The sequence below is a fragment of the Chiloscyllium plagiosum genome, unplaced genomic scaffold (assembly GCF_037043375.1).
Source record: "Chiloscyllium plagiosum isolate Xiang-an unplaced genomic scaffold, Cpla_swu_hap1 HiC_scaffold_15, whole genome shotgun sequence".
Lineage (NCBI taxonomy): Eukaryota > Metazoa > Chordata > Chondrichthyes > Orectolobiformes > Hemiscylliidae > Chiloscyllium > Chiloscyllium plagiosum.
Genome location: NW_028270153.1, coordinates 40576321 through 40603323, shown reverse-complemented (window position 1 = coordinate 40603323; position 27003 = coordinate 40576321). Strand labels below are relative to the sequence as shown.

At 43.1% G+C, this 27003-nt stretch overlaps 1 protein-coding gene and 1 long non-coding RNA gene across 4 annotated transcripts in view; one reads left to right on the top strand and one right to left on the bottom strand.

Moving 5' to 3' along the window:
• Positions 1–793, bottom strand: part of gmeb2 (glucocorticoid modulatory element binding protein 2) — a 63961-nt gene extending 63168 nt beyond the window's left edge. The window contains exon 1 of the mRNA XM_043710332.2: positions 667–793. The gene's annotated coding sequence lies outside the window, so the exon portion shown is untranslated. The remainder of the gene's footprint in view (positions 1–666) is intronic.
• LOC148147643 (uncharacterized) lies at positions 487–19378 on the top strand. Of its 3 annotated transcripts, XR_015759585.1 has the most exons (4): positions 502–992; positions 2327–2956; positions 16040–16211; positions 18850–19378. It is a non-coding gene; the product is annotated as an uncharacterized LOC148147643 (long non-coding RNA). The 3 variants fall into 3 exon arrangements; XR_015759584.1 differs by lacking the exons at positions 16040–16211; positions 18850–19378 and having other exon boundaries at positions 487–992; positions 2327–2837; XR_015759586.1 differs by lacking the exons at positions 16040–16211; positions 18850–19378 and having other exon boundaries at positions 487–1128; positions 2327–2837.
• Positions 19379–27003: the final 7625 nt, after the last annotated feature.

The following is a 27003-nucleotide window of genomic DNA, read 5'->3' as shown; positions in this document are numbered from 1 at the left end:
AATAAAGATTAGATGTAAACCAGCAACAGAGGGAATAATTGCATGCTAGCATTAAATGGATTTAAGATAATCTTTTCAGGAGGATTTCATTCCTTTGTAGTTAATTGTCTCTTTCAGCTCCGTGGCATGCCTGCGCCATCTTATTTTTTTAATATGAGCATGTTCACGTCATGTTTCAAAAAGCGCACCAACCCACGTGTGCTGTATTTTAATGCCTTTGCGCTGACAGTGTAATCCTACGGCATCAACAGAAGGAAAAGCCGCCCTCAGGGTTTATTCTACTCTATTTACAACCGCCGCAATCGACCGCCGAAAAATGCAAGCAGCGGCGCCGCAACCAAACTTGACGGTGTGACCACACGCTGATGGGCGGCCGTCAAAACCAATCAGAAGCAGAAGAGCCAACACCATGGTGCCCAGAAGGCCTATCGGTGGTGCCTATGGGCGGGGATTATCCGCCAGCGAGTTGGGTTGAAGCAACAAAAGGCGTTGGGGTGGTCAGCCCCGCGATCTGCAGCGACGCAGCTGACGCCGCCGTCCGTAACACTCGACGCCGTCCAGCCCGTCTGCGTCCTGACGTCCCGCAGACACCAGCGGACGGCACTCTCCGCGGCGACGACACGACCCGATCTTCAATGGAAACGCACCGGAACGGTCACTTATTACCTTGTGCGTGGCGGGGCGCCGGAGAGCCTCTTATTAAAACCCAAACCGAACATCGACCGGGTCACTGGCGACGACGTAACTGTTTCTGGAACGCGCGCGCGCGCGGGCGGTGCGCAGGGCACGTCAAGCTCGTGACGCACGCCGGAGTGCGACGTACATAGACGTCAGTGCGTCACGGGTGGGAATCGAAGCTGCAGAGGGAGTCATGGTGACAGCTGAGCACAGTGTCTGGGATGACAGCTCAGACCACCACACCTTACCTACACACCCTACACACACATAGTACTACAAGATCAGACCAACCCCCACACCCACACTAATACAAGGTGAAGAAGGGCCTGTGCCCGAAACGTCGAATCTCCTGTTCCCTGGATGCTGCCTGACCTGCTGTGCTGTTCCAGCAATAAAGTTTCAACTTTGATCTCCAGCATCTGCAGACCTCACTTTCTCCTCTAATACAAGGTGAGACCACCACACCTCACATACACACCACACACCCCCAACTCACACACACATACAAGATCAGAACATTTCCAGCCACTCACTCTAATGTGAGATCAGGCCAACCCCTCAACACTATAAAGCAAGATCAGACCACACCTCTCTCACATATACACACTCTCTAATACAAAATCAGACCACCATACCTCACATGCACACACATTCTGTAATACACAATCAGACCACCATACCTCACACAGGAATGCAAGATCAGGCCACCACACCTCACACACAGGCACATTCTAATACAAGATCTCTCTCTCACACACACACTCTATAAAACAAGATCAGACCACCACACACACACACACAAATACAAGATCAGACCACCACACCTCACACACAGGCACATTCTAATACAAGATCAGACTAACCCCCCCCCCCCCCCCCCACACACACTCTCATGCAAGATCAGATCAACCCCCACATACACTTGTACAAGAGGAGACCACCACACCTTACATGCACACACATTCTAATACAAGATCAGATCACCACACCTCTCTCACACACACATTCTCTAATACATAATTAGACCACCATACCTCTTATATGCACACACACGCACACTCTAACACAAGATCAGATCACCATACCTCACACACACACACTTTCTCTCTCTCTCTAATGCAAGATCAGACCACCACACCTTGTACACACACATTTTAGTACAAGCCCATAGCACTGCACACACACACACACACACACACACACACAATCTAATAGAAGCTCAAACCACCCTCCATACACATTCTAATACACTCAGACTATCCACCATACACTAGCATTCCCCACACCCAACAACACATACAAACTCAGACACCACACCTTAAACACATTAGTGCAAGCTCAAACCACAACCCACACACATTTTAATAAAAGTGCAGACCACCATACCTTGCACGCATTCTAATACAAGTTCAAACACCATAATTCACACACAATCTAATACAAGATCACCACACACACATACATTCTAATTTCAACTCAGACCACCCCATATACATACTTTTTAATCTCAGCTCCGTTTACCCTACATGCATACATACATGCAAAAATTGTACTACAACCTCAGACAACCCTCACACACACTATAAGATCAAAGAGGTAGTGGTGCTTGGTGCCTACTCATTTCTTTGTGCCACATTTTGTTTTGCAGATCCCCCATACACTTGACCAAGTACAGTTGACCATCATTGTTTCAGACTTCCAGCACCATAGTATTCAGCTGTTGACTTTGTACTCTTGCTAGATATATCTCCTTGAAAAGAGGAGCTCATGACTGGACTTTGAATGCACTTTGCCTTCTTGATGGTGTACAATTCCAAAGGCCTCAGCTACTTGGTAACTCAACTGTTTGATTTCATCATGTCTGAGCTGATTCAGAGTTCAGTAAGTTCTTGAAGAAGAGGAAAAGAATCACTTGAAAACTATGGTCCAGTTTATACAATTTCAGCAGGAGCATTGACCAGATTTTCCTATCCATCCAAAAGTGTAATTGTTTCACCATGACGTTTGCACAGAACTTGTGAATTGAATGGCTCCTTTTCGTCCTGTAACCATTCTATGGCTAACGAAAATTGTTAATTCAGAAAGCAAGGATAAAACATATGATCTTCTGGCTGAAATTCAACATAATTCTCAATTCATCATAAAATAACTCAAATGATTTATCAAGTGTTTTTTATTGAAAGAGAACATTTTGAACCTAAAAATCAAAAACTGTGCAAACTTGGGCAGGGTTTTCCCTTTTGTGTTGAGGTCAAATTGTGGTCATAACCAGCACAGGGTAAGTACCAATCACCTGGTTATGATTTCTGCTGTGTTGACCAATTAGTAGCCAAAAGATACTGAATTCAGGACAGTTAGTGGGCTATCTAAGTTAAAATGTCAAAATATCATACTCCAGGTTGGAAAGAGATAAAACTTGTGATTCACATAAAGGACAGTGAGAATGCTTCCAGCTTGAGGTGCCCTGTCCCCAACTTTTTAAATCTTTAAACTAATCTTGCAAAACCTCTCCACAAAGTGGCCTGAGCTGGGACTAGAAGTGAAAGCACTTCTGACATTTTTTACAAACGCACCGACTCCCACAGCTACCTGGGTTACACCTCTTCCCACCCTACCTCTTGCAAAAATGCCCATCCCGTGTTCCCAATTCCTCCATCTCTGCCGTATCTGCTCCCAGACGGACCAGTTCCACCACAGAATGCACCAGATGGCCTCCTTCTTTATAGACCACAATTTCCCTTCCCACGTGGTTAAAGATGCCCTCCAACGCATCTCATCCACATCCCGCCCCTCTGCCCTCAAACCCCACCCCTCCAACCATAACAAGGACAGAACCCCCCTGGTGCTCACCTTCCACCCTACCAACCTTCGCATAAACTACATCATCCAACGACATTTACACCACCTCCAAATGGACCCCACCTCACCAGGAACATATTTCCCTCACCATCCTTTTTCACTTTCCGCAAAGTCTGTTCCCTCCGCAACTATCTGGGCAGGTCCACGCCCGCCCAACAAACCACCCTCTCTTCCTGGCAACCTTCCCTACCACCGCAGGAATTGCAAAACCTGCGCCCACACATCCTCCCTTAGCCCCATCCAAGGCCACAAAGGAGCCTTCCACATCCAAAGTTTTACCTGCACATCCACCATTATCATTTATTGTATCTGTTGCTCCCGAGGAGGTCTCCTCTACATTGGAGAGACTGGATGCCTCCTCGCAGAGCGCTTTAGGGAACATCTCCAGAACACCCGCACCAATCAACCACACCGCCCTGTGGCCCAACATTTCAACTCCCCCTCCACTCCCACTCTGCCGAGGACATGCAGCTCCTGGGCCTCCTCTACTGCCGCTCCCTCACCACCAGACGCCTGGAGGAAGAACACCTCATCTTCCACCTCGGAACACTTCAACCCCAGGGCATCAATGTGGATTTCACCAGTTTCCTCATTTCCCCTTCTCCCACCTCACCCAAGCTCCAACCTTCCAGCTCAGCACTGCCCTCATGACCTGTCCAACTGCCTATCTTCCTTTCCACCTATCCACTCCACCCTCCTCTGTGACCTATCACCTTCATCCCCACCTCATTCACCTTTTGTACTCTTTGCTACTTTCCCCCACCCCCCTCTCATTTATCTCTCCACTCTGCAGGCACTCTGCTTCTATTCCTGATGAAGGGCTTTTGCCCGAAACGTTGATTTTCCTGCTCCTCTAATCCTGCCTGACCTGCTGTGCTTTTCCAGCACCATTCTAATCCCCTCCTAGAAGTGAAAATTCCAGTTAGCCTTTGATAAAAAAACCTGAAGAGATTATTAACTATTTTCAATGCTGTACCGGCAGGTAACCCTTCAGCCACCACTCTAATATCCATGAAAATGACTCATGGCAAGATGGAGCCAGCAAGCAGATATGCCAGTTGGTGTGACTTTCACATCTACCCACTTCCATAGTTGCCCAGTAGTGTACTGATATCCTGCCCTTTCTATGCCTTCGATGCTTATATAGTTACAGTCTATATAAATCTATCCCTTCTTTTATCACAACCTAATGACATTTATTAAATTGAAAATGGTGTAGAAAAGATTTATGTAGATGTTACTGGGACTGGAGGGTCCGATTTGTAAGGATAGGCTGAATAGGCTGGGATTTTTTTTTCCCACAGCATCAGAGGTTAAGGGTTGATCTTGTAGAGCTTTATAAAATCATGACAGACATAGATAAGGTGACTAGCAATGGTCTTTTCCCTAGATTAGGGGAATTTAACACCAGAGGGCATAATTTCAAGGTGAGAGGGGAAAGATGTAAAAGGGTCCTGAGCGCACTTCACATGGTAGTGCATATATGGAATGGACTGCCAGAGGAAGTTGTAGATGCAGGTACAGTTACAACTTTTAAAAGACATTTGGACGGTAAAATAATGGGAAAGGTTTTCAGCGATAAGGTACAAATACAGGCAAATGGGACTCGTTTAGTTTGGGAAACTGGTCGGCATGGATTAGTGGGACTGAAGGGTCTATTTACATGCTGTATAACTACAATGAAGGACAGCAGTCCAGACATAAACAGGTCAGTGACTGGCCAGTTGCAAAATAGAGAAATCTCGAGAGCATGATGGTCAAATCGTAATAAGCAATGTGCACAAGACTTTAGAACATGAAATGATTTGGAGTCATAGGACAAACTTTGACCATGGAGACCATTGTGCAATGTTTTGCATTATAAATCACTACGCTCACATTTATGATGGAAACTACTTATGTAAACTTGTCACACTGTAATTACAACCCCGCCACATGCAGCCTTTGCAGTATGGTGTGAGGGTGTAATTACAGTGATACATTTACAAAGGCAATTTCCAATTAAAATGTGCACAATGTAATTTATTATACATTGCACAAAGATGAGAGCAGATATGTGACATTAAAATGATGCCTGAACTATGTCTGCATCCCTGAGCATACAATTACCTCTCATCCTCCACCACTGCTTCTCTGTGAGATGACACTTAATCTTGAGTTTTAACTGCTGTTATAAATAATTTGATTACTTAATATTGCAAGTTGACTTCAGGAATTTGTTTTTTGTAAATAGAGTAAAATGAAATTTTATATTTTCATTTGTGCAGTCCCGCATCACATCTAATATAAGAGATGAAGTCAATGATGTATATGATGTCTGAAACCTATGATTGTTAACCCTCAACTGTCAGTCAATCAGCAATCCCATTCTTCTATGGTTCCAGTAATCCAAGACATCTCAGGTGGCCATATGGAACTGAGTTTACTCGTGTACAGTTTGGGTGATAAATCCAATAATTTTAGTTTCTGCTTCTATTTCTTGTACTTTAGAAAAGATCAATTACAAACAATTTTCCTTTATATACACGATTGCCTACAATAAACATAAGATATAAGACCTCATGATATCCAAACCCTTCAAAATCAGTTTAAATGAATATCAAGTACAGCTGTTTATGTAAAGATACTTTGTTCAAACGTTCTGAACCTTCAGTGTTGGATATGAGGCAAAAATCACTTTGTACTTAAAAACCCTAAAGGAAGAATTTTATAGTCACCGAAACAACATGGGTTGTGGTGAGAAACGTGGCTCTTTCTTCTTCTCTCTAGTTTCCACCCCAGGAAGGATAACAGAGGGAGGAAGGGAATGGATTCTGCAGTGGCTGACTATCCAGTCCTAGAGCTGCAAACTTTGCCACCAATGGGGCAGGTAGTATTTGAGGAGAGGGTCAGGCAGCATCAGAGGAGCAGGAAAATCAACGTTTTGGGCAAAAGCCCTTCATGAGGAATAGAATCTATTCCTCATGAAGAACTTTTGCCCAAAACATCGATTTTCCCGCTCCTTGAATGCTGCCTGACCTGCTGTGCTTTTCCAGCACCACTCTAATGTAGACTCTAGTTTCCAGCATCTGCAGTCCTTGTTTTTACGTGGTATTTGAGGAGTCAAATGGGAGAACACTTTGAATCCCTCATGCTTTTTCCAATGCTTGCTTTAGGCATCCACATGTTCCACTCAGTGATGTTCAGAGTGGTTGGTGTTTTCACAGATGCTTCTCTAGTTTGTACAGTTTATAGCAAGCAATTCCCACATGTCGGAGGAGATGTTAAATTTGTTTCGGGAGGCTTTCAGGGTATCCTTGTAGCGTTGGTCGGCCTTCCTGATGAACGCTTACCATTGTGTAGCTCAGAGTAGAGCCCTTATTTATATATCTTGTGTCTGGCATGCAGACAATGTTGCCTGCCGACCACAGCTGATCGTGTGTGACCAATGCCTTGATACTGGAGATAATGGCCTGGAAGAGGTTGCTTATGTTAGTATGCCTATCCTGCTAGTAGAATTGCAGCATTTCATGAAGGCAGCACTGATGATAAATCTCCAAGGAGTTGAGTTATCTGCCATACATGAGGCATGATTCTGCTGAATATAGGAGAGTGGGGACCACAGCTGCTGTAGACGGGTTTGATGCTGGGTTTGAGGTCTTGGACTTTGAACGCTCTGTTCCTCAGGTATCCGGAGGCAGCACTGTGCATTGCAATTGATGCCGGATTTCATCCTCAATGACTCCTCGAACCAAATGATCCACATTCACCAAGGGCTTACTGTGAATTTTGATTATTGGAGGGCAGTGTTGTGTGGCAGGATCAGTCTGGTAGAGAACCTTTGCTTTCCGGATGTTTGGTCTAAGGCCATTCTCTTCAATGAATGTGTTGACAATGATTTGTAGGTTGTCCTCAGAGTTTGCACACACAGGGACATTGAGCTACAGTACACAGACAATGTCAGAGGTTGGCGTGATCGCTGTTCTGGCCTGGAGGCATCTAAGGTTGAGCAGTTTTCCACTCATCCTGTAGATTAACTCCACTCTGGCAGGGAGCTTCATGGAGATGGGGTGGAATGTTGCAGCAAGGAAGACAGTGTGCTGTTGCAGTCCTGCTTCACCCTAGTCAACATTTGTACTGAGTCTGTGGGGAATCTGTTAGTGAGGATCGCACCTTGCATTCCATTGTGAAGCAGGAAGAAAATGGTGACAACTTTCTGCAGACAGCCAACTTTGAGGGGGATATTTCTGACAGAGTTGAAGGACTTTGTGATCAAAGAAGGCCATGTACAGAGGTTGGTGCTTTTCCCTGTACTTTCCTTGGATTTGTCACACTGAAAATCACATCCATTGTGTCTCTTGATAGGCGGAGGCTGCAGTAAGACTCAAGGAAAGTGTATCTCCCAGTTTTTGCTTGTATTAAAAATTCAACTCAAAATTTTGCAAAATTCATAATTAACCAAACCTCCTACAGATAAACAGGAATTCTCCTCAAATCTACTGTTCAAATAAATTGTAATTTGCACACTGGGAAACTGCAACCCATATTTACAGTGAACAGGCAACAGAGTGGTTGCCTAAAAGAGATCTTTAAAGTTACAAAAGTTGCTGTTAGAGTTGGTATACACATGCTTACATTTGTGGGGCAGACCAAAACAAAAGGGGACAAAGATAAAATGGTCACTCAAATTCTGTAAAGAATTCCAGTGGAACTTCTTTGATATCCAAAGAGTACTTACAATGTAAAACTTACTCCAGAAAGAATGATTTGGAGAAGCCAGAGTTGGACTGGGATGGACAAAGTTAAAAAATCACACAACACCAGGTTATAGTCCAACAGGTTTATTTTGAGGCACTAATTTTCAGAATGTTGCTCCTTCATCAGCGCAGCGCTCCGAAAACTGGTGTCTCCTAATAAACTTGTTGGACTTTAACCTGTGATTTTTAACTTTGTCCAGAAAGAATGGTTGAGGTGAACAGAAGGAATGTGGTTAAGACGAGACTAGATTAGTAAATATGAGGGAAAAATATAGAGGACTATTCTGATAACGTTAGACAGAATTTGAAGGAAATACAAACAATAATCCCAACATGTTGGGTCTAATGAATCACAAAGTCATAGAGATGTACAGCACGGAAACAGATTCTTTGATCCAACTTGTCCATGCCGAACAGATATCCCAATCCAATCTAGTCCCACCTGCCAGCACCCAGCCCATATCCTCCAATGTTGGCAACATCCTTGTAAATATTTTCTGAGCCCTTTTATGTTTCACAACTTCCTTCCTATGGCAGGGAGACCAGAACTGCACACAATATTCCAATAGTGGCTTCACAATTACAGCTGCAACATGACCTTCCAACTCTTATATTTGATGATCTGACCAATAAAGAAAGCATACCAAACACTTTCTTCACTATCCTATCTACCTGCAACTCCACTTTCAAGGAACTGAGGACCTGCACTCCAAGGTCACCCCAGGACCTTACCATTAAATGTATAAATCCTGCCCTGATTTGCCTTTCCAAAATGCAGCACCTCACATTTACCTAAATTAAACTCCATCTGCCACTCCTCGGCCCATTGGCCCATCTGATCAAGATCCTGTAGTACTCTGAGGTAACCTTCGCTGTCCACTACACCTCCAATTCTGGTGTCATCTGCAAAATTACTAAGTATACCTCTTATATTCACATCCAACTCATTTATATAAATGGTGAAAAGCAGTGCACCCAGCACCTATCTTGTGGCATACCACTGGTCACAGCCTCCAGTTTGAAAGGCAACCCTCCACCACCACCTTTTGTCTTCTAACTTCGAACCAGTTCTATATCCAAATGGCTCGTTCTCCCTGTATCCCATGTGATCTAACCTTGCTAACCCGTTTAACATGAGGATTCTTGTTGAACGCCTTACTGAAATCCATATAGATCACATCCGCTGCTCTGCCCTCATCAATTCTCATTATTACTTCTTCAAAAAATTCAATCAAGTTAGTGAGACATGATTTCCCAATCACAAAGCCATGTGGACTATCCCTAATCCATCCTTACCTTTCCAAATACATGTAAATCCTGTCCCTCAGGATTCCCTTCAATAACTTACTCACCACTGATGTCAGGCTCATTGGTCTATAGTTCCCTGACTTTTCCTTACCACCTTTCTTAAACAGTGGCACCACGTTAGCCAACCTCCAGTTAGGCACCTCACCTGTGACTATTGATGATACAAATATCTCCGCAAAGGGCCCAGTAATCACCAGCTTCCCACAGGAGTTCTAGGGTACATGTGATCAGGTCCTGGGGAGTTATCCACCTTTATACGTTTTAAGGCATCCATCACCTCCTCTTCTGCAATATGGACATTTTTCAAGATGTCACAGTTTATTTCCTCACACTCTATATCTTCCATGTCCTTCTTCACAGTAAACACTGATACAAAATACTCATTTAGTATCTCGCCCATCTCCTGCAGTTCTACACATAGGCTGCCTTGCTGATAGTTGAGGGGCTCTATTCTCTGCTTGTTACCCTTTTGTTTTGTAAAGTGTTTATAGAATCCCTTTGGATTCTCCTTAATCTTATTGACCAAAGCTCTGTCATGTCCCCCTTTTGATTTCCAGGTTTCTCTCAAGTATACTCCCACTGCTTTTATATCTTCCACGGATTCACTCAATATCTGCTGTCTATACCTGACATATGCTTCCTTCCTTTTTTTTCCCTGACCAAACCCTCAATTTCTCCAGTCATCCAGCATTCCCTACACCTACCAACCTTGCTTTCACCCTAATAGGAACATACAGTCTCTGGATTCTCGTTATTTCATTTTTGAAGGCTTCCCTTTACCTGCAAACATCTGCCCCCAATCAACTTTTGAAATTTCTTGCCGAATGCCATCAAAATTAGCCTTCCTCCAATTTAGAACTTCAACTTTTGGATCTAGTCTATTCTTTCCCATCACTATTAGCATTATGATCGCTGGCCTCAAAGTACTCCCCACTGATACCTCAGTCACCTGCTCTGCCTTATTTCCCAAGAGTAGATCAAGTTTTGCAATTTTTCTAGTAGGTACATCTACATACTGAATCAAACAATTTTCTTGTACACACCCAACAAATTCCTCTCCATCTAAACCCTTAATACTATGGCAGTCCCAGTTCAATGTTTGGAAAATTAAAATCCCCAATCATAAACGCCTTATTATTCTTACAGATAACTGAGATCACCTTACAAATTTGTTTCTCAATCGCCTGCTGACTTCTGGGGGGGGGGGGGGGGGGTCTATCGTACAAGAGTGTGGTGCTGGAAAAGCACAGCATGTCAGGCAGCTTCCGAGGAACAGGAGATCGACATTTCAGACATCAGCCATTCATCAGGAATCTCTCACGCCCAAAACATCGACTTTTCTGCTCCTCAGATCATAAGACCATAAGACATAGGAGCGGAAATAAGGCCATTCGGCCCATCGAGTCCACTCCGCCATTCAATCATGGCTGATGGGCATTTCAACTCCACTTACCCGCATTCTCCCCATAGCCCTTAATTTCTTGTGACATCAAGAATTTATCAATTTCTGCCTTGAAGACATTTAGCGTCCCAGCCTCCACTGCACTCTGTGGCAATGAATTCCACAGGCCCACCACTCTCTGGCTGAAGAAATGTCTCCGCATTTCTCTTCTGAATTTACCCCCTCTAATTCTAAGGCTGTGTCTACGGGTCCTAGTCTCCTCACCTAACGGAAACAATTTCCTAGCGTCCACCCTCTCCAAGCCATGTATTATCTTGTAAGTTTCTATTAGATCTCCCCTTAATCTTCTAAACGCCAATGAATACAATCCCAGGATCCTCGGCCGTTCCACATATGTTAGACCTACCATTCCAGGGATCATCCTTGTGAATCTCCGCTGGCCACGCTTCAGTGCCAGTATGTCCTTCCTGAGGTTTGGGGACCAAAACTGGACACAGTACTCCAAATGGGGCCTAACCAGAGCTTTATAAAGTCTCAGTAGCACAACAGTGCTTTTATATTCCAACCCTCGAGATAATTGACAACATTGCATTCGCTTTCTTAATCACGGACTCAACCTGCATGTTTACCTTTAGAGAATCCTCAACTAGCACTCCCAGATCCCTCTGTACTTTGACTTTACGAATTTTCTCACCATTTAGAAAGTAGTCCATGCTTGTATTCTTTTTTCCAAAGTGCAAGACCTCGCATTTGCTCACATTGAATTCCATCAGCCATTTCCTGGACCAGTCTTCCAAACTGTCTAGATCCTTCTGCAGCCTCCCCACTTCCTCAGTACTACCTGCCTGTCCACCTAACTTTGTATCATCGGCAAACTTCGCTAGAATGCCCCCAGTCCCTTCATCCAGATCATTAATATATAATGCGAACAGCTGCGGCCCCAACACTGTACCCTGCGGGACAGCGCTTGTCACCGGCTGCCATTCTGAAAAAGAACCTTTTATCCCAACTCTCTGCCTTCTGTCAGACAGCCAATCCTCAATCCATACCAGTAGCTCACCTCGAACACCATGGGCCCTCACCTTGCTCAGCAGCCTCCCGTGTGGCACCTTATCAAAGGCCTTTTAGAAGTCTAGGTAGATAACATCCACTGGGTTTCCCTGGTCTAACCTACTTGTCACCTCTTCAAAGAACTCCAACAGGTTTGTCAGGCACGACCTCCCCTTACTAAATCCATGTTGACTTGTTCTAATCTGACCCTGCTCTTCCCAAGAATTTAGAAACCTCATCCTTAATGATGGATTCTAGAATTTTACCAACAACCGAGGTTAGGCTAATTGGCCTATAATTTTCCATCTTTTGCCTTGATCCTTTCTTGAACAAGGGGGTTACAACAGCGATCTTCCAATCATCCGGGACTTTCCCTGACTCCAGTGACTTTTGAAAGATGCTGTCTGACCAACTGTGCTTTTCTAGCACCACACTCTTGACTCTAATCGCCAGCATCTGCAGATCTCATTTTCTCCAGGTCTATAATACAATCCCAATAAGGTGATCATCCCTTTCCCATTTATCAGTTCCACCCAAACAACTTCCCTGGACATATTCCCATAAATATCCTCCCTAAGTACAGCTGTAATGTTACCCCTTATCAAAAATGCCACTCCGCCTCCTCTCTTGCCCCTGCTTTCTAACCTTCCTATAGCATTTGTATCCTGGAACATTAAGCTGCCAGATCATCCATTCTTGAGCCTCATCTCTGTAATTGCTATGATATCCCATTCCCATGTTCCTAACCATGCCCTGTGTTCATCTGCCTTCCCTGTTAGGCCTCTTACTTTGACATAAATGCAGTTTAATTTATCAGTCCTACCTCATTCTCTGCTTTGTTCCTGCCTGCCCTGATTGTTTGACTTGCTCCTTTTCCCAACTGTACCAGTCTCAGACTGATCTCTTTCCTCACCATCTCAGAGTCCCCCTGCTCCCCACCACCAACGTCCCCCTGCTGCCCCCCACCAACACCCCCCTACCCCCAATAATTAAATCCTTCCAAGCAGCTCTAGCAAATTTCCCTGCCAGTATATTAGTCCCCTTCCAATTCAGGTGCAATCCATCCTTCTTATACCAATCACTTCTACACAAGAAGATAGTCCAATGATCCAAAAATGTTAATTCTTGTCCTGTACACCAGCTCCTCAGTCTTCTCTATCCTTCTATTCCTACCCTCACTAGTTCACAACACCAGGAATAGTCCAGATATTACTACCCTCAAGGACTTCCTTTTTTAAATTCCTGCCTAATTTTCTATGTTCTCGCATTCAGAATAGCATCCTTTTCCCTTCCTATGTCATTAGTTCCTCTCCCCTTTGAGAACATTCTGCACCATCTCAGAGATATCTTTGATCCTGCCTCCAAAGAGGCAACACACCATTCTGATTTCTTGCTGCCAGCCGCAGAAACATCTTTCTGACTAGAGAGTCCCCTATCACAATCGATCACTTGGAACCTGGCATACCCTTCATTACATTAGAGCCATTTTTGGTACCAGTAACTTGGCTGTTTGTGCTACATTCCCCTGCGAGTACATCACCCTGTACATCTTCCAAAACAGCATACTCATTCGAGTTGGGATAGTCACTGGAGACTCCTGCACTACCTGCCTCCCTCTCCTATCTTTCCTGGAGGTAACCCATCTGCCTGACTGTATCTGTGTTTTTTCTCCCTTCCTATAACTGCCATCCATCACACCCACTAGCTCCTGTAAATTCCTCATTGCCTCTAACTGCCACTCCAACCAATCCATAAAATATGATAGGATTCACAACCAAAGACACTTCCTGCAGACATGATTATCAGTAACATGGAAACTCCCCTAATCTCACACATTTGACAGAAAAGGCACATCACTCTACTGAAGGTCAGTTTTGCTCTTCACAATCTACAGACCCCAGAAAATAGCACGGTCTTACTGCTCTAAAAAACACTGCTCCAGGCTAACTTGGTACCTGTCTTTATTAAAAATGTAATCAAGTGACAGATCTCAATAAAACATATAATCAAAAAAGAACCCACTCTACTCACTACTGTAGATTTACAGTAATGTTACACTTAAAAAACTATGCACTTAGCTTCTGCTGTGAGCTCTCCAACACAGGTTCCTTCAAGGTCAGCTGTTTGTTAATTTTTCTTAGATGCACTATGATGCCCATACATATTTGAACTCAAACAGCAAAGGCAGTAGTTGTGCAGATTCACTGCTGTGTCAGATAGCAGTATAGGTTTCTTTCTCTGACCGTGTGGTCTCTGCCTTTCACTCTTACTCCTTTTAAAAGTGCTGTTGTTTTGATCTTTTCTCCACCAAAGTTCCAAAACAATGCAACAGCTTATAAAACAGTATTACTGCTCCTGGAATTCAAGGAAATAACCTCCAACACAAAATACTTCAAAAAGGGAGCAGCTCTTACAGCCACAAGTTTTTCCTGTCCTCCACCTTAGATTACCTTGCCCAAAATATCTTGTAACAAGATGGTTGGAATTTTGTACATCACAAAATGAAATACACCTTGTCTTAAAGTAATAATATACTTATGTTGTACTTGTGGAGTGGATAGAAAAGAGTGTGAAATACCAATTTATTTGTACAACGATAAACAAACAAAAGGCTAGCCACCTTTGGAGTAGTTTGTTTGCAGGCAACTAGACCTCTGGCAAGTGGAAGGCCTTTAAAAGTGAGATAGCTAGAGTTCAAGGTATATATGGTCCTGTGAGGGTGAAAGGCAAGGTTGATCAGAATAGGGAACCATGGATGACAACAGATATTGAGGCTTTGACAAGAAAAAAGCAGGTATGACTCAGGTACAGTCAGCTAGGATCAAGGGAATACATAGAAGATACAGGAGTGACTGAAGAAGGAAATCAGGAAGGCAAAATGACATAAGAGATAGCCTTGGCTGAGGAGATCAGGATGAGTCCAAAGAGGTTCTTTAAGTATATTAAAGCAAAACAAATAGCTAGGGAGAGAATAGGGTCTCTCAAAGACCTAAGTGGACATGTACGAGTAGAACCACAGGAGATTGGCGAGGTTCTCAATGAATATTTCTCCTCTGTGGTTACCGTGAAGAAAGACATGAAGACTTGGGAACTTGTGGAAGAACACTGCAAGAGGCGAGAGAAGAAATTGCGGGAGCCCTGGCTAATACATTTGCACCATCACCATGGATGAGGTCCCGGAAGACTGAACGGTAGCGAATGTTGTGCCCTTATTTAAGAAGGGCTGCAAAGAAAATCCTGGGAACCAAAGACCAGTAAGCCGAACATCTGTGATAGGTAAGTTACTTAAGAAGATTCTGAGATAAGATATACATGCATTCGGAAAGATAGGGTTTGATTAGGAATAGTCAGCATGGCTTTGTGAATGGGAGATCATGCCTCACAAATTTGTTAAGAGTTCTTTGATGAAGTGACCAGGAAGGTTGATGAGGGCAGGATGATAGACATAGTCTATATGGATTTCAGTAAGGCCTGTGATAAGGTTCCACATGGTAGGCTGCTCTGGAAGGTTAGATCGCTCTGGAAGGTTAGAATTGAGGCCGAGCTGGCAAATTGGATCCACAATTGGCTTGATGGTAGGAAGCAAAAGGTAATGGTGGCAGGATGCTTGTCGGACTGGAGGCCTGTGACTAGTGGAGTGCCTAAGGTGTTATTGCTGGACCCATTGCTATTTGTCATCTATATCAACGATTTGGGTGTGAATGTACCAGGTATGATTAGTAAGTTTGCAGATGACACTAAAATAGGTGGTATCAGGGGCAGTGAGGAAGGTTGTCAGAAATTGCAACAGGACCTTGATCAGCTGGGGAAGTGGGCTGAGAAATGGCAAATGGAGTTTAATAGAAATAAGTGTGAGGTCTTGTATTTTGGAAAGTCAAATTGAGGTAGAGTTTCTCCACTTCTTCCTGGAACAAAGGCCTGAACCGTCTCGACCACTCTCCTCCGCTTGGCTGAGCTTGTTCTCAATGTAAACAACTTATCTTTTAATTCCTGTCATTTTCTTCAGGTCAGACAGGTGGCTATGGGTACCCACAAGGGCCCCAGTTATGCCTGTCTCTTCGTGGGATACATGGAATATTCCTTGTTCCAGTCCTATTCTGGCTCACACCCACAACTCTTTCGCCATATATCGATGATATCATCGGTGCTGCTTCCCTCTCTCATCCTGAATTGGAAAGGTTTGTTGATTTTGCTTCCAATTTCCACCCTGCCCTCACTTTCACCTGGTGAATCTCTGACTCCTCCCTTCCCATCCTCAACATCTCTGTTTCTATCTCTGGGTATAGACTGGCCACTAATATCCACTATAAACCCACCAACTCCCCAGTTACCTGGACTATACACCCTCGCATTCTACTTCCTGTAAAGACACTATTCCATTCTCTCAGCACCTCCATCTCTGTCACATATGTTCTGCTAATGCCAGCTTCGGTAAGGGAGCCTCTGAAATGTCTACATTCTTCCTCAACCGAGAATTCCCGAGCACGATTGTTAACAGGGCCCTCAACTGAATCTGACTGATCTCAGTTGGGGCACTTTGGCCCTCATCCCCTCTCCTCCCTCCCACAACAGCGATAGGGTTCCCCTTGTCCTGACCTTCCACCACCATCCACATTCAGAAAATCACTAGCTGCCATTTCCACCAACTCCAGCGAGATCCATCATAAGATACATATTCCTCTCCCCTTCCCTGACCACATTCCGTAGAGACCGTTCCCTCTGGGACAGCCAGATCCACTCTTCCTTCCCTCTCAACACCCTCCCCCACAGCCTCATAGCACCTTCCCCTGCAATTGCGGAAGGTGTAACACTTGCCCATTTACCTCCTCTGTCCTCAGTATCCAAGGGCCCAAACATACCTTCCAGGTGAAGCAGTGCTCTACCTCCACTTAACACAATCTAGCCTAATGGAATCGCTGCTCATAATCAGGTTTCCTCTACATTGGGGAAATGAAATGCAGACTGGGTGACTGCTTCACAGAACACATATGATCTGCCTGTAAAAATGACCCTGAGCTTCCAGTTGCCTGCCATTTCAACACACCACCCTGTTCCCTGGCCAACATCTCTATTTCAGGCTTACTGCAGTGCTCCAGCAAAGCTCAGTGCAAGCTGGAAGAACAGCACCTCACTTCCGCTTGGGAAGCCTGCAGTCTTCTGGACTCAATATTGAGTTCAACAACTTCAGGACTTGAACTCTCCTATGTTCCACCTCCATACACCAGGACTTGTGATCACATAGTCTGCCATTACACACAATCCACTGTTAGCCACTAACAGTCGCCATTAACAGCTATCCACCATCCTAGCTAGATTGCTATCAACCGCTTTGTCTGTCCAACTGCTCTTCTCTCTCTTTGGGCTCTATCCCAACCTATTGTTTATTCCTTACCCCTTCCCCCTCCATTCTTCTGCATAAAATCCAGCCTTTTCCTAGCTACCATCAGATCTGAGGAAGAGTCACTGGACCCAAAACTTTAATTCTGATTTCTTTTCACAGATGCTGCCAGACCTGCTGAGATTTTCCAGAAATTTCTGTTAATGTTTCTGATTTACAATATGCACAGTTCTTTTGGTTTTTATACACATGTAAGCAATTGGCTTTTTGACTTTTGCCCTTGGAGAACTCAATACAAAAGTTCATCCCACCATCAAGATTTTGAATTTTGTCCTCTCATCTTCCTTCTCTCTCCTGGGAGCAACACAGGATCCCACTCCACTACTCCCAATGTCAACGTAATAAATATCCAGTCAGGAAATATCACAGACCTGAATCTTTAACTCTGCATCTCTCTCCCCAGATGTTGCCAGACTTGTGTGTCTTTGTCAATTTCCGTGCTTTTAAACAGAGATTTCCAGCATTGGCAATATTTTGTCTTTGTACTGACAACACAATATAGATTCCAGCACAATGGAGTCCATTCATCCAGTTTATCCACTGACCTTGAAAAGCATGTTGGGGAACATCTGGACTCCCAGGATCGAGAAGGAAAGTGAGAGGACAAAATGCAAAATCTTGATGCTGGGATGAACTTTTGCAAATAAGTTCTCCAAAGGCTTGCATGACGGAGCCTACTCATTCAGTTTATTGGCTTGAAAAGCATGTTGAACAGCTTCGGGACTCCTCTGGTCCGGCTTGTCCTTTTAAATAAGTTGGTGACGGGAGAGGCGGCGTGTGAGTCATGCTCAGGAGTTCTCTGAAAGCAGGCTCGTTCATTCAACAGGTTTGTGTCACGGGGAAGAAGGAAGTTGCGTTGTGACATACACAAATGGAATTCCCCCGTTTTCCTGAGCGTCGATTAGGGGAGGGGGGTCTAACTTTATGGGAATTGGTGTCTTTGACCGTTTCTTACACTTTTACTACTCGCGGTTGACTAGCCCTCCCCTGGGAGATGGTGCGGGGCGGTTTCTAAGGGCCAGTGAGTATCTTTCATGGGGCATCATTTATCGTGTCTCACATACCAAGATTTGGAAACTATTTCTTGTTAAGGGGTGTATTAGACGGGACAGAACCAGTATATACTGAGAACGTATCCGCATGGGCGAGAAATTTATTGAGGAATTGAACCAAAGGTGAATTGGAAATCAATTGCCATTCGGCTCAAACAGATTTCTTTGCAAAGGCGAGGAGACAAATCCAAAGGGGAGGGATACATCTACATGGAGTCTGAGTACTGTTTATATATGGGATGGTTTGATATACCATCTCTTTTACTCACTTCTGTAAGTGTGTCTCAGTTGAAAGTACCGATGCTTCTCGAAGTTAAATATTATTTCAGATTAAATCTCCATTCCAGTGTCTCTCGCTCTCAGCAGCCAAACAACATCTGTGCAGGCAGAAACGTGTCAGCATATTTCCTCAGAACTGCAGGAAGAGATGAGAGGAGCAACAATCATCGCACCAGTGCAGAGGCAGATAACTGTAGAGAGACAGGGAAAGGACAAGAGATATCTCTGATATGGCCAAGGGAAGATGCCCACATTCCTGATGAAGGACTTATGCCCCAAAGACATCGGTTCTCCTGCTCTTCTGATGCAGCCTGCTGCTGTGCTTTTCCTGCACCACAGTTTTTGGCAAGAGAAGATGCTGCTGGACAAAGGAGGTGGTAATGGGACATATAAAGGAAGGACAATTTGAGAGGAGCTGTAAACGGCAATTGCAGAACCAGCACCTGCTCTCCCCCCAACAGGGAAGCGGTGGTTGTGACCTGAAATTATTGAACTTTGTTGAGTCTGGAATATTGTAAACTACCTAATCAGAAACAATTGTATGTCTTTTAATCTTCAATGAAATGGTGCAAGAGGTTTAAGACTGTGAGGCCAAAATGAGATGGGACTAAAATTAAAATTAAATTTTAGAATTTCAGGGTTAAGCCTGTGAATGGGATAGACATCTGACAAAACAATTCTCTGTACTATGATTGACTGGGCCCTCAATCATGTCTGTCTCATTTTACACATTGTTGCCCTCAACTCATCCCCTCCAACCCCACCCAGAATCTGAATATGATGTCCACTTTATCTATATTCTAGTTCCCACCAGCCTTCACTTTGAACAGATGATCCTCCATCACTTTGACAATCTCCAGTGTAAAGCCCAACACATCCTCCCCTCCCGTTCTATTTTCAGCAATTCAAAGGTTCTGTTCCATTCAAATCAATACCATCGCCCTTTATACCTGGTCCCCTTTCCACAGCACTTTATTGTGCAAGTGCAGGAGATGTATTATCTGTAATAGAAACATAGAGATGTACAGCACGGAAACTGACCCTTTGATTCAACTCGACCATGCCAACCAGATATCCTAACCTAATCTAGTCCCACCTGCCAGCACCCAGCTCATATCTCTCCAAACCTTTCCTATTCATATAGCCATCCAGATGTCTTTTAAATGTTGCAATTGTACTAGCCCCCACCACTTCCTCTGATAGCTCATTCCATATACGTAGCACCCTCTGCATGAAACTGTTGCTCCTTTAGGTTTCTTTCATATCTTTCCCTTCTCACCCGAAACCTATGCCCTCTAGTTCTGGGCTCCCTCACCTCAGGGAAAAGACTTTGTCAATTAATCCTATCCATGACCCTCATGATTTTATAAACTTCTATAAGGCCATCCCTCAGCCTCTGACGCTCCAGGAAAAACAGCCCTAGCCTATTCAACCTCTCCCTATAGCTCAAATCCTCCAACCCTGGCAACATCCTTGTAAATCTTTTCTGAACCCTTTCAAGTTTCACAACATCTCTCCGATAGGAAGGAGACCAAAATTGCGCGCAAAATTCCAACAGTGGCCTAATCAATGTCCTGTACAGCTGCAACATTACCTCCCAACTCCTGTACTCAATACTCTGACCAATAAAGGAAAGCATACCAAATGCCTTCTTCACTATCCTATCTACCTGCGACTCCACTTTGAAGGAGCTATGAACCTGCACACCATGGTCTCTTTGTTCAGCAACACTCCCTAGGACCTTACCGTTAAGCGTATATGTCCTGCTAAGATTTGCTTTCCCAAAATGTAGCACCTCGCATTTATCTAAATTAAACTCCATCTGCCACTCTGCAGCCCATTTGATCAAGATCCTGTTGTAATCTGAGGTAACCTTCTTCGCTGTCCACTACACCTCTAATTTAGGTGTTATCTGCAAACTTATGCTCACATCCAAATAATTTATATAAAAGATGAAAAGTAGTGGATCCAGCACCGATCCATGTGGCACTCCACTGGTCACAGGCCTCCAGTCTGAAAAACAACCCTCCACTACCACCCTCTGTCTTCTACCTTTGAGCCAGTTCTGTATCCAAATGGCTAGTTCTCCCTGTATTCTGAGAGATCTAAACTTGCTAACCAGTCTCCCATGGGGAACCTTGTCGAACGCCTTACTGAAGTCCATATAGATCACATTTACCACTCTGCCCTCATCAATCCTCTTTGTTGCTTCTTCAAAAAACTCAATCAAGTTTATGAGACTTGATTTCCCATGCACAAAGCCATGTTGACTATCACTAATCAGTCCTTCCCTTTCTAAATACATGTTCACCCTGTCCCTCAGGATTCCCTCCAACAATTTGCCCACCACTGATGTCTGGATCACTGGTCTATAGTTCCCTGGCTTGTCCTTACCACCTTTCTTAAACAGTGGCACCACATTACCCAACCTCCAGTCTTCCAGCCCCTCACCTGTGACTATCAATGATACAAATATTTCACTAAGTGCCCCCAGCAATCACTTCCCTAACTTTCCACAGACTTCTGGGGTACACCTGATCAGGTCCTGGGTATTTATCCACTCTTATGCATTTCAAGATATCCAGCGCTTCCTCCTCTGTAATATGGACATTTTTCAAGATGCCGCCATCTATTTCCCTACATTCTTTATCTGTCCTTACTCCTCTTTCTTCCAGTCATCCAGAACTCGAAACACTACTTCCAAATAGCAGCAAATTACTTATACTTCTTTCAATGTAGACATTTAAAAAATTGCAGAATGTGGGCATCACTAGTCAAGCCATATTTCTTGACTAATCCTAGGCCATTTCAGAGGACAGGTAAGAATCAACCCATGTGGGTCATCGCTGTGAGTCCAGAGCCATATTCAAGCTGGACTGGATCAGGACAATTGTTTTCCTTCATGAAATGGCATTGGGAAAGAAAATGTTCCTTTCTTATGATATTCCAGCAATTGAATAGTCACCATTATTAATAACCTAATTAAAGAATTTGGAATTTCAAAACAAAAATTAAATTCCTCAACTGCCATAGTAGGATTTGAACTAATCGCTCAAGATATACACAGTATTCACTCCTCATAGTGTTTCATTTTGAGACCAAATGCAAATGGAATGATTGTGTAGGGGATGGAGAAATGGGTACAAAGGATCTTGCACTCTGGTTGAAATGCAAGGTAATGAAAACAAAGTCAGATTACAACCAAATATCAAACATAAGGTGCTATTTTATATTAAGTAAAAATAATATAATAACTGCATCTTTGAATTCCAATCTATTCCTGCTAATTCAAATTCATTCTTCACTCAAAGAACATTTGTTATCCATAAAACAAATGAAACAGTGCAAAATTAAGAGGAGTCAGTTGCATCCTCGTCACTTTTACACAACATGCCATAACATGACAATGCACATGATGAATGCAGGGCAAACAAAATGAATTGATTCCTATTGGTAAGCCAAGAGGAATGAAGCTTAAGGTGGACAGAGAAGCGCAAAGCTCAATTGTTATGAAGATGTGCTATATAAAAATTAATCTTTAAGTTCAAGGACTGGTTTCACATATTAAACATTTTAAAATGGACAGTGTAAACTTAAGCTGCTAGATCTTGCAGCTTCAAGTTGGACAAGTCTCTTGAACGTTTCCAAATTCAATTACAAAATGGACATACCAAGATAATCCTGGGGATTTCTACAATTGCTTATATCAATGACTACTCCAAGAACACTGGAAACACTTCCCTGATATTGACTCAATGCCTAATATGGTAAACAGAACTCCATTGACTCTTTTATTGGAAGAGAATGCAAATCTGTCTGAAGGAACCAAATGTTTCAGGTCAGATGAGGAGGCAGGTTACCCAATTATTTGATGACCATGACATATTATTTTGAACCATGACTGTACAGTTTGAAAGCCAGCCACCTGACAGCAGCTATCTTTACTATCAAGTATAGAAAAAAAGTTAAAAATTATACAACTCCAGGTTATAGTCCAACAAGTTTATTTGGAAGCAGTAGCTTTTGGAGCACTGCTATTTCATTAGGTAGCATTCCGATAGCTAGTGCTTCCAAATAAAGCTGCTGGACTATAATCTGGCATTGTGTGATTTTTAACTTGTTCCACCCCAGTCCAACACTGGCTCCTCTACATCGAATATAGAAAAAGCAGGGGAAGCTGCACTCTCTATTAAAATGCAATAGCAGAAGTGAGAAATAGCTGTTTCTCTCACATCCGTTTAACAGCTGAGGTTTGAGTGGCCAGAGCCTTGTCCTGTGTTTACATTCCTGCAAGTGCATTCTACAGAAAAAGCCTCTGAGTTTCCACAGCAACAACCCTAGCAGTGAAAGTGACATTCCAGCCACATCTTAAAATACTTTATCAATCAAAAATCAAAGACCTGCAAAATGTTACAGCTGGATAGACTGTCAAAAATGGACCTACCTCAACTTTAATCTGTAACTGTGTGCTTGGATTTCAACCATGTGTTGCTGTTTAAGACTTAATTAACCATTTAATGCTTGCACCCAGATCAGTTTCAGAGCAATTAATCTGACTTGACAGTGTGGGTCCTGAAAAAGAGTCACTGGACCTAAAACATTAACTCTGTTTTCTCTCTCCACAGATGCTGCCAGACCTGGTGAGTTTTTCCAAGAAATTTCTGATTTCTAGCATCTACAGTTCTATGATTTTTTTGCAATTTTTTTTAATTGTCTGAGGCTGGGGGGATAAAAAAACAGTCACCCAAACATAACACAACTAAAGATCTGTCAATATTATGGTGAGTCAAGCAACCTATATAATAAATGCCAACATGCATTTAATGAATAACACAATAGTATGTTACTCACAGATTTGATTCACTCCTCATGGTTATTCAGAAATAGTTGAAGACATTCCCAAAATGGGTGTTGACACCTGAATATTTGTGTTGCCAGGTCTGAGACAACAATGGTTGCTGTGGGGCTCCAACAGATTTGTGACAGCTGTACTCCTTCCAACAGGCCGCCACCCTCAGAGCTATTCCCTCCCCACCCCCACAACAGTTCTCACTGAGCATTCACAACAATGTTCAAGTTTCAAAATGAGATCCGATTGAGAAAAAGCTTGGAAAGCACCATGACAGATCCTGACAACATTCTGGCAATTGTTCTGAAGACTTATGCTCTATAATTCACTGTTCTTGTAGAAAAGCTGAATCAATATAGCTACAACATGGGCATTTACCTGATAAAGTGAAATTGATTAGGAATGTCCTGTACACACGCAGGAAGACAAATCCAACCCGGTCAATTCCAGCTTCATCAGTATAAATTTGACCATCAGCAAACATTGTGGAAAGGGTATATCCAGCAGTACTTTCTCAATAATTATCTCCTCGGTAAGGATGACTTTTGGGGTCGTAAGAGTTTTCAGCTCTTGACATCATCATTGGCTTGGTCAAAGTGTGGACAAAAGAGCTGAATACCAGAGGTAGAGTGAGAGTAACCTGACATCAAGGTACCCAATGTGGTATTGAGGAGACCTAGAAAAATGGATGTCAATAGGATTCTGAGGAAAATCTCTCTACTGGTTGAAATTATACCCAATACAAAGAAAGTTGGTTGTTGTTGCAAGTCAATCATTTTAGTGACAGGACACGGCTGCAGGAGCTTCTCAGGGTAGTATCCGAGGCCTAACCATATTCATATTCATATTCATATTCATTCACTTTCTAGCCATCGTAAATGATTTTCAAACCTGTAACCAATACTACTTAGAAGTACAATGGCAGCAAATTATTGGGAGTGCAAGTTCTTTAAACCACTTTCATCTGGTGATTTCCCAAGCTGATAGTATCCTAACCTCCCTGTGCTATATTTTTATGGAAATAGCTGCTTCAAAGGATCTATTAGTGGCCTGTATGGATCTCTCAAATCAATCAAGTTTGTTACCGATGCTATGTGCCTGATTCCATTGCTTCACATTGTTTCCCATTGCTGACATCAATGCTGCCACTTGGGAGCAGGTTTTGCCAATATAGTTGGATTCCCAAAGGAAGCTATAGACTATACACATGTTGTATTGACAACACCATACAGCAGACTTTATCACTGGAAAAGGCTTCCACTTAGTAAACATACAAAAAATGTGTGACCTTCAGTACCACACCTTAGAAGTCTGTGCCAAATATCTTAGATTTGACATGATGCCAGCACCCTCGAGAACTCACAAGGGTCATTTTTTACAAAGGTGGCCACCGGGTGACAAGGGCTACACTTGGCGACCATGTTGATGACTCCATTACACGACCTCTTGACTGAGGTGGGATATAGATACTTTGCAGTCAATTCCTTCACTGTCATAGAGCAGATGATTGGCCTCCTAAAGATAAGTTCTATTGCTTGGATCAGTCTGGAGTGGCCTTGCTGTACATTCCAAACAGAGTGTGCTGAATATGCATGCATTCAGTGCTCTGGACAACAAATCATGTGATGGATCCTGAAGAGCTAGGAGGGTGGCAGCAGTATTCCCATCAGGAAGATGAGAACCTTGAACAAGACAAATATCACTTTCAGCAAAATAGTGGTGCAGCGTCAAGTGCCATGAGCCAGACGGGATTTAATTGACATGAGGTTCCACTTAGGAGACAGTGAGGACTGCAGATGCTGGAGAGTCACAGTTAAAAAGCAAGGCACTGGAAAAAACACAGCAAGTCAGGCAGCATCCAAGGAACAGGAGAGTCAACATTTCGGGCTGGGCCCTTCATGCTCCTTCGATGCTGCCTGACCTGCTGTGCTTTTTCCATCATTTTTACTATGAGGTTCCAATTGATGTGAATTGGGTGAGGTTATTTGTATTGACTATAAAATTGTCATTGTTCAAAAGGCAAGCAGCCCTATATATTCCCAGAAGCCAGTGAAGCTGTCTATTATTCATTTTTTAAATTCATTTTTCCCGTTATTCAATGAAGATGTACATTATAAATTGTTTGAAGGCTTTCCAACATGTAATGCTCCCACATTAAACAATGACAAAGTGTTAGGCTCCACTGAGGGTTAGGGAAAGAGTCGCACTCCCTCAGTCAAGGTCCTACTATGAAATGGTGCTGAGGATGTGTAACTTCATTCTTGGAGCTGCAGTTACAATGCCAATTGGTCAGACAGGTGATGATGTAAAAGGGCAATGCATTTACAATTTGAGATTATTTTTCCAATGCAGTGTCAGACTTCCCACTGATGTGTTCTCAGAGGTTTTTATGTTTAGTTTCCCTCCTACTATGTGTATTTTGAAGGCCTCTCTCTGGCTGGCAGTATCTGACTTGGTATACAGCTGGGACTTAAATATGGTGCTAGTTGCATGGGTCCCAGAAGATCCTGATAGTGGTGTGAATTTCCTCTGCAAACAAAACTGTGAATGTATGCTGTAAGGGTGTGGTATGTGCATAATAAGGTGAGCAGCAGAGAATTGCCTGAGAATTTGCTAGATCTCATAAAGTTTAAATCCTCTATGAAATGCCTTGAAATTGATTCTTAGCTGATCTGATGAAATTCAGGCCATTGCTTTGTTCTGAAATTCAGGAGATTGTCCTTATGGGACTTAGGCTACAGTATCCTACAGTCTCTAATTTCAGATTTCATCTTTGTATATTTTTAATTCCGAATTACTGTGAAATCTGGAGCCAAATAAATTAGAAATGATCAGTATTCAGGAAGAAGAAGGTAGCAAATTCAGATTGTCACAGTTTGTTATATTGCAGTTCTACCAAATTTTGAAATGGTTTATCAATAGTTGTACAATTTTATAATATTCAAATTGGTACACATAGTAGACTTTGTTTAAGACTTAAAAGTTAAGTATATTTACAATAACAACAATAAGAAGAGAAATTCCAGTTAAAAATAGAATCCTCAAGAAGACCATGAAAAATCACACTAAAAGCTAACTAATAAAGCTATGATATTAATGGGCTCCCTATAATAGAACTATAGAATCCTACACTGTGGAAATAGGCTATTTGGCCCAACAAGCCCACACCGACTCTCTGAAGAGTAACCCACCCAGACCCATTCCCCTACTACTCTACATTTAAGCCTGACGAATGCACCTAACCTACACATCCCTGAACACTATGGGCAATTTAGCATAGCCAATTCACCTAGCCTGCACATCTCTGAATTTGGGAGGAAATCAGAGCAACAGGAGGAAATTCACACAGACACGGGAGAATGTGCAAACTCCACACAGACAGTCGCCCATGG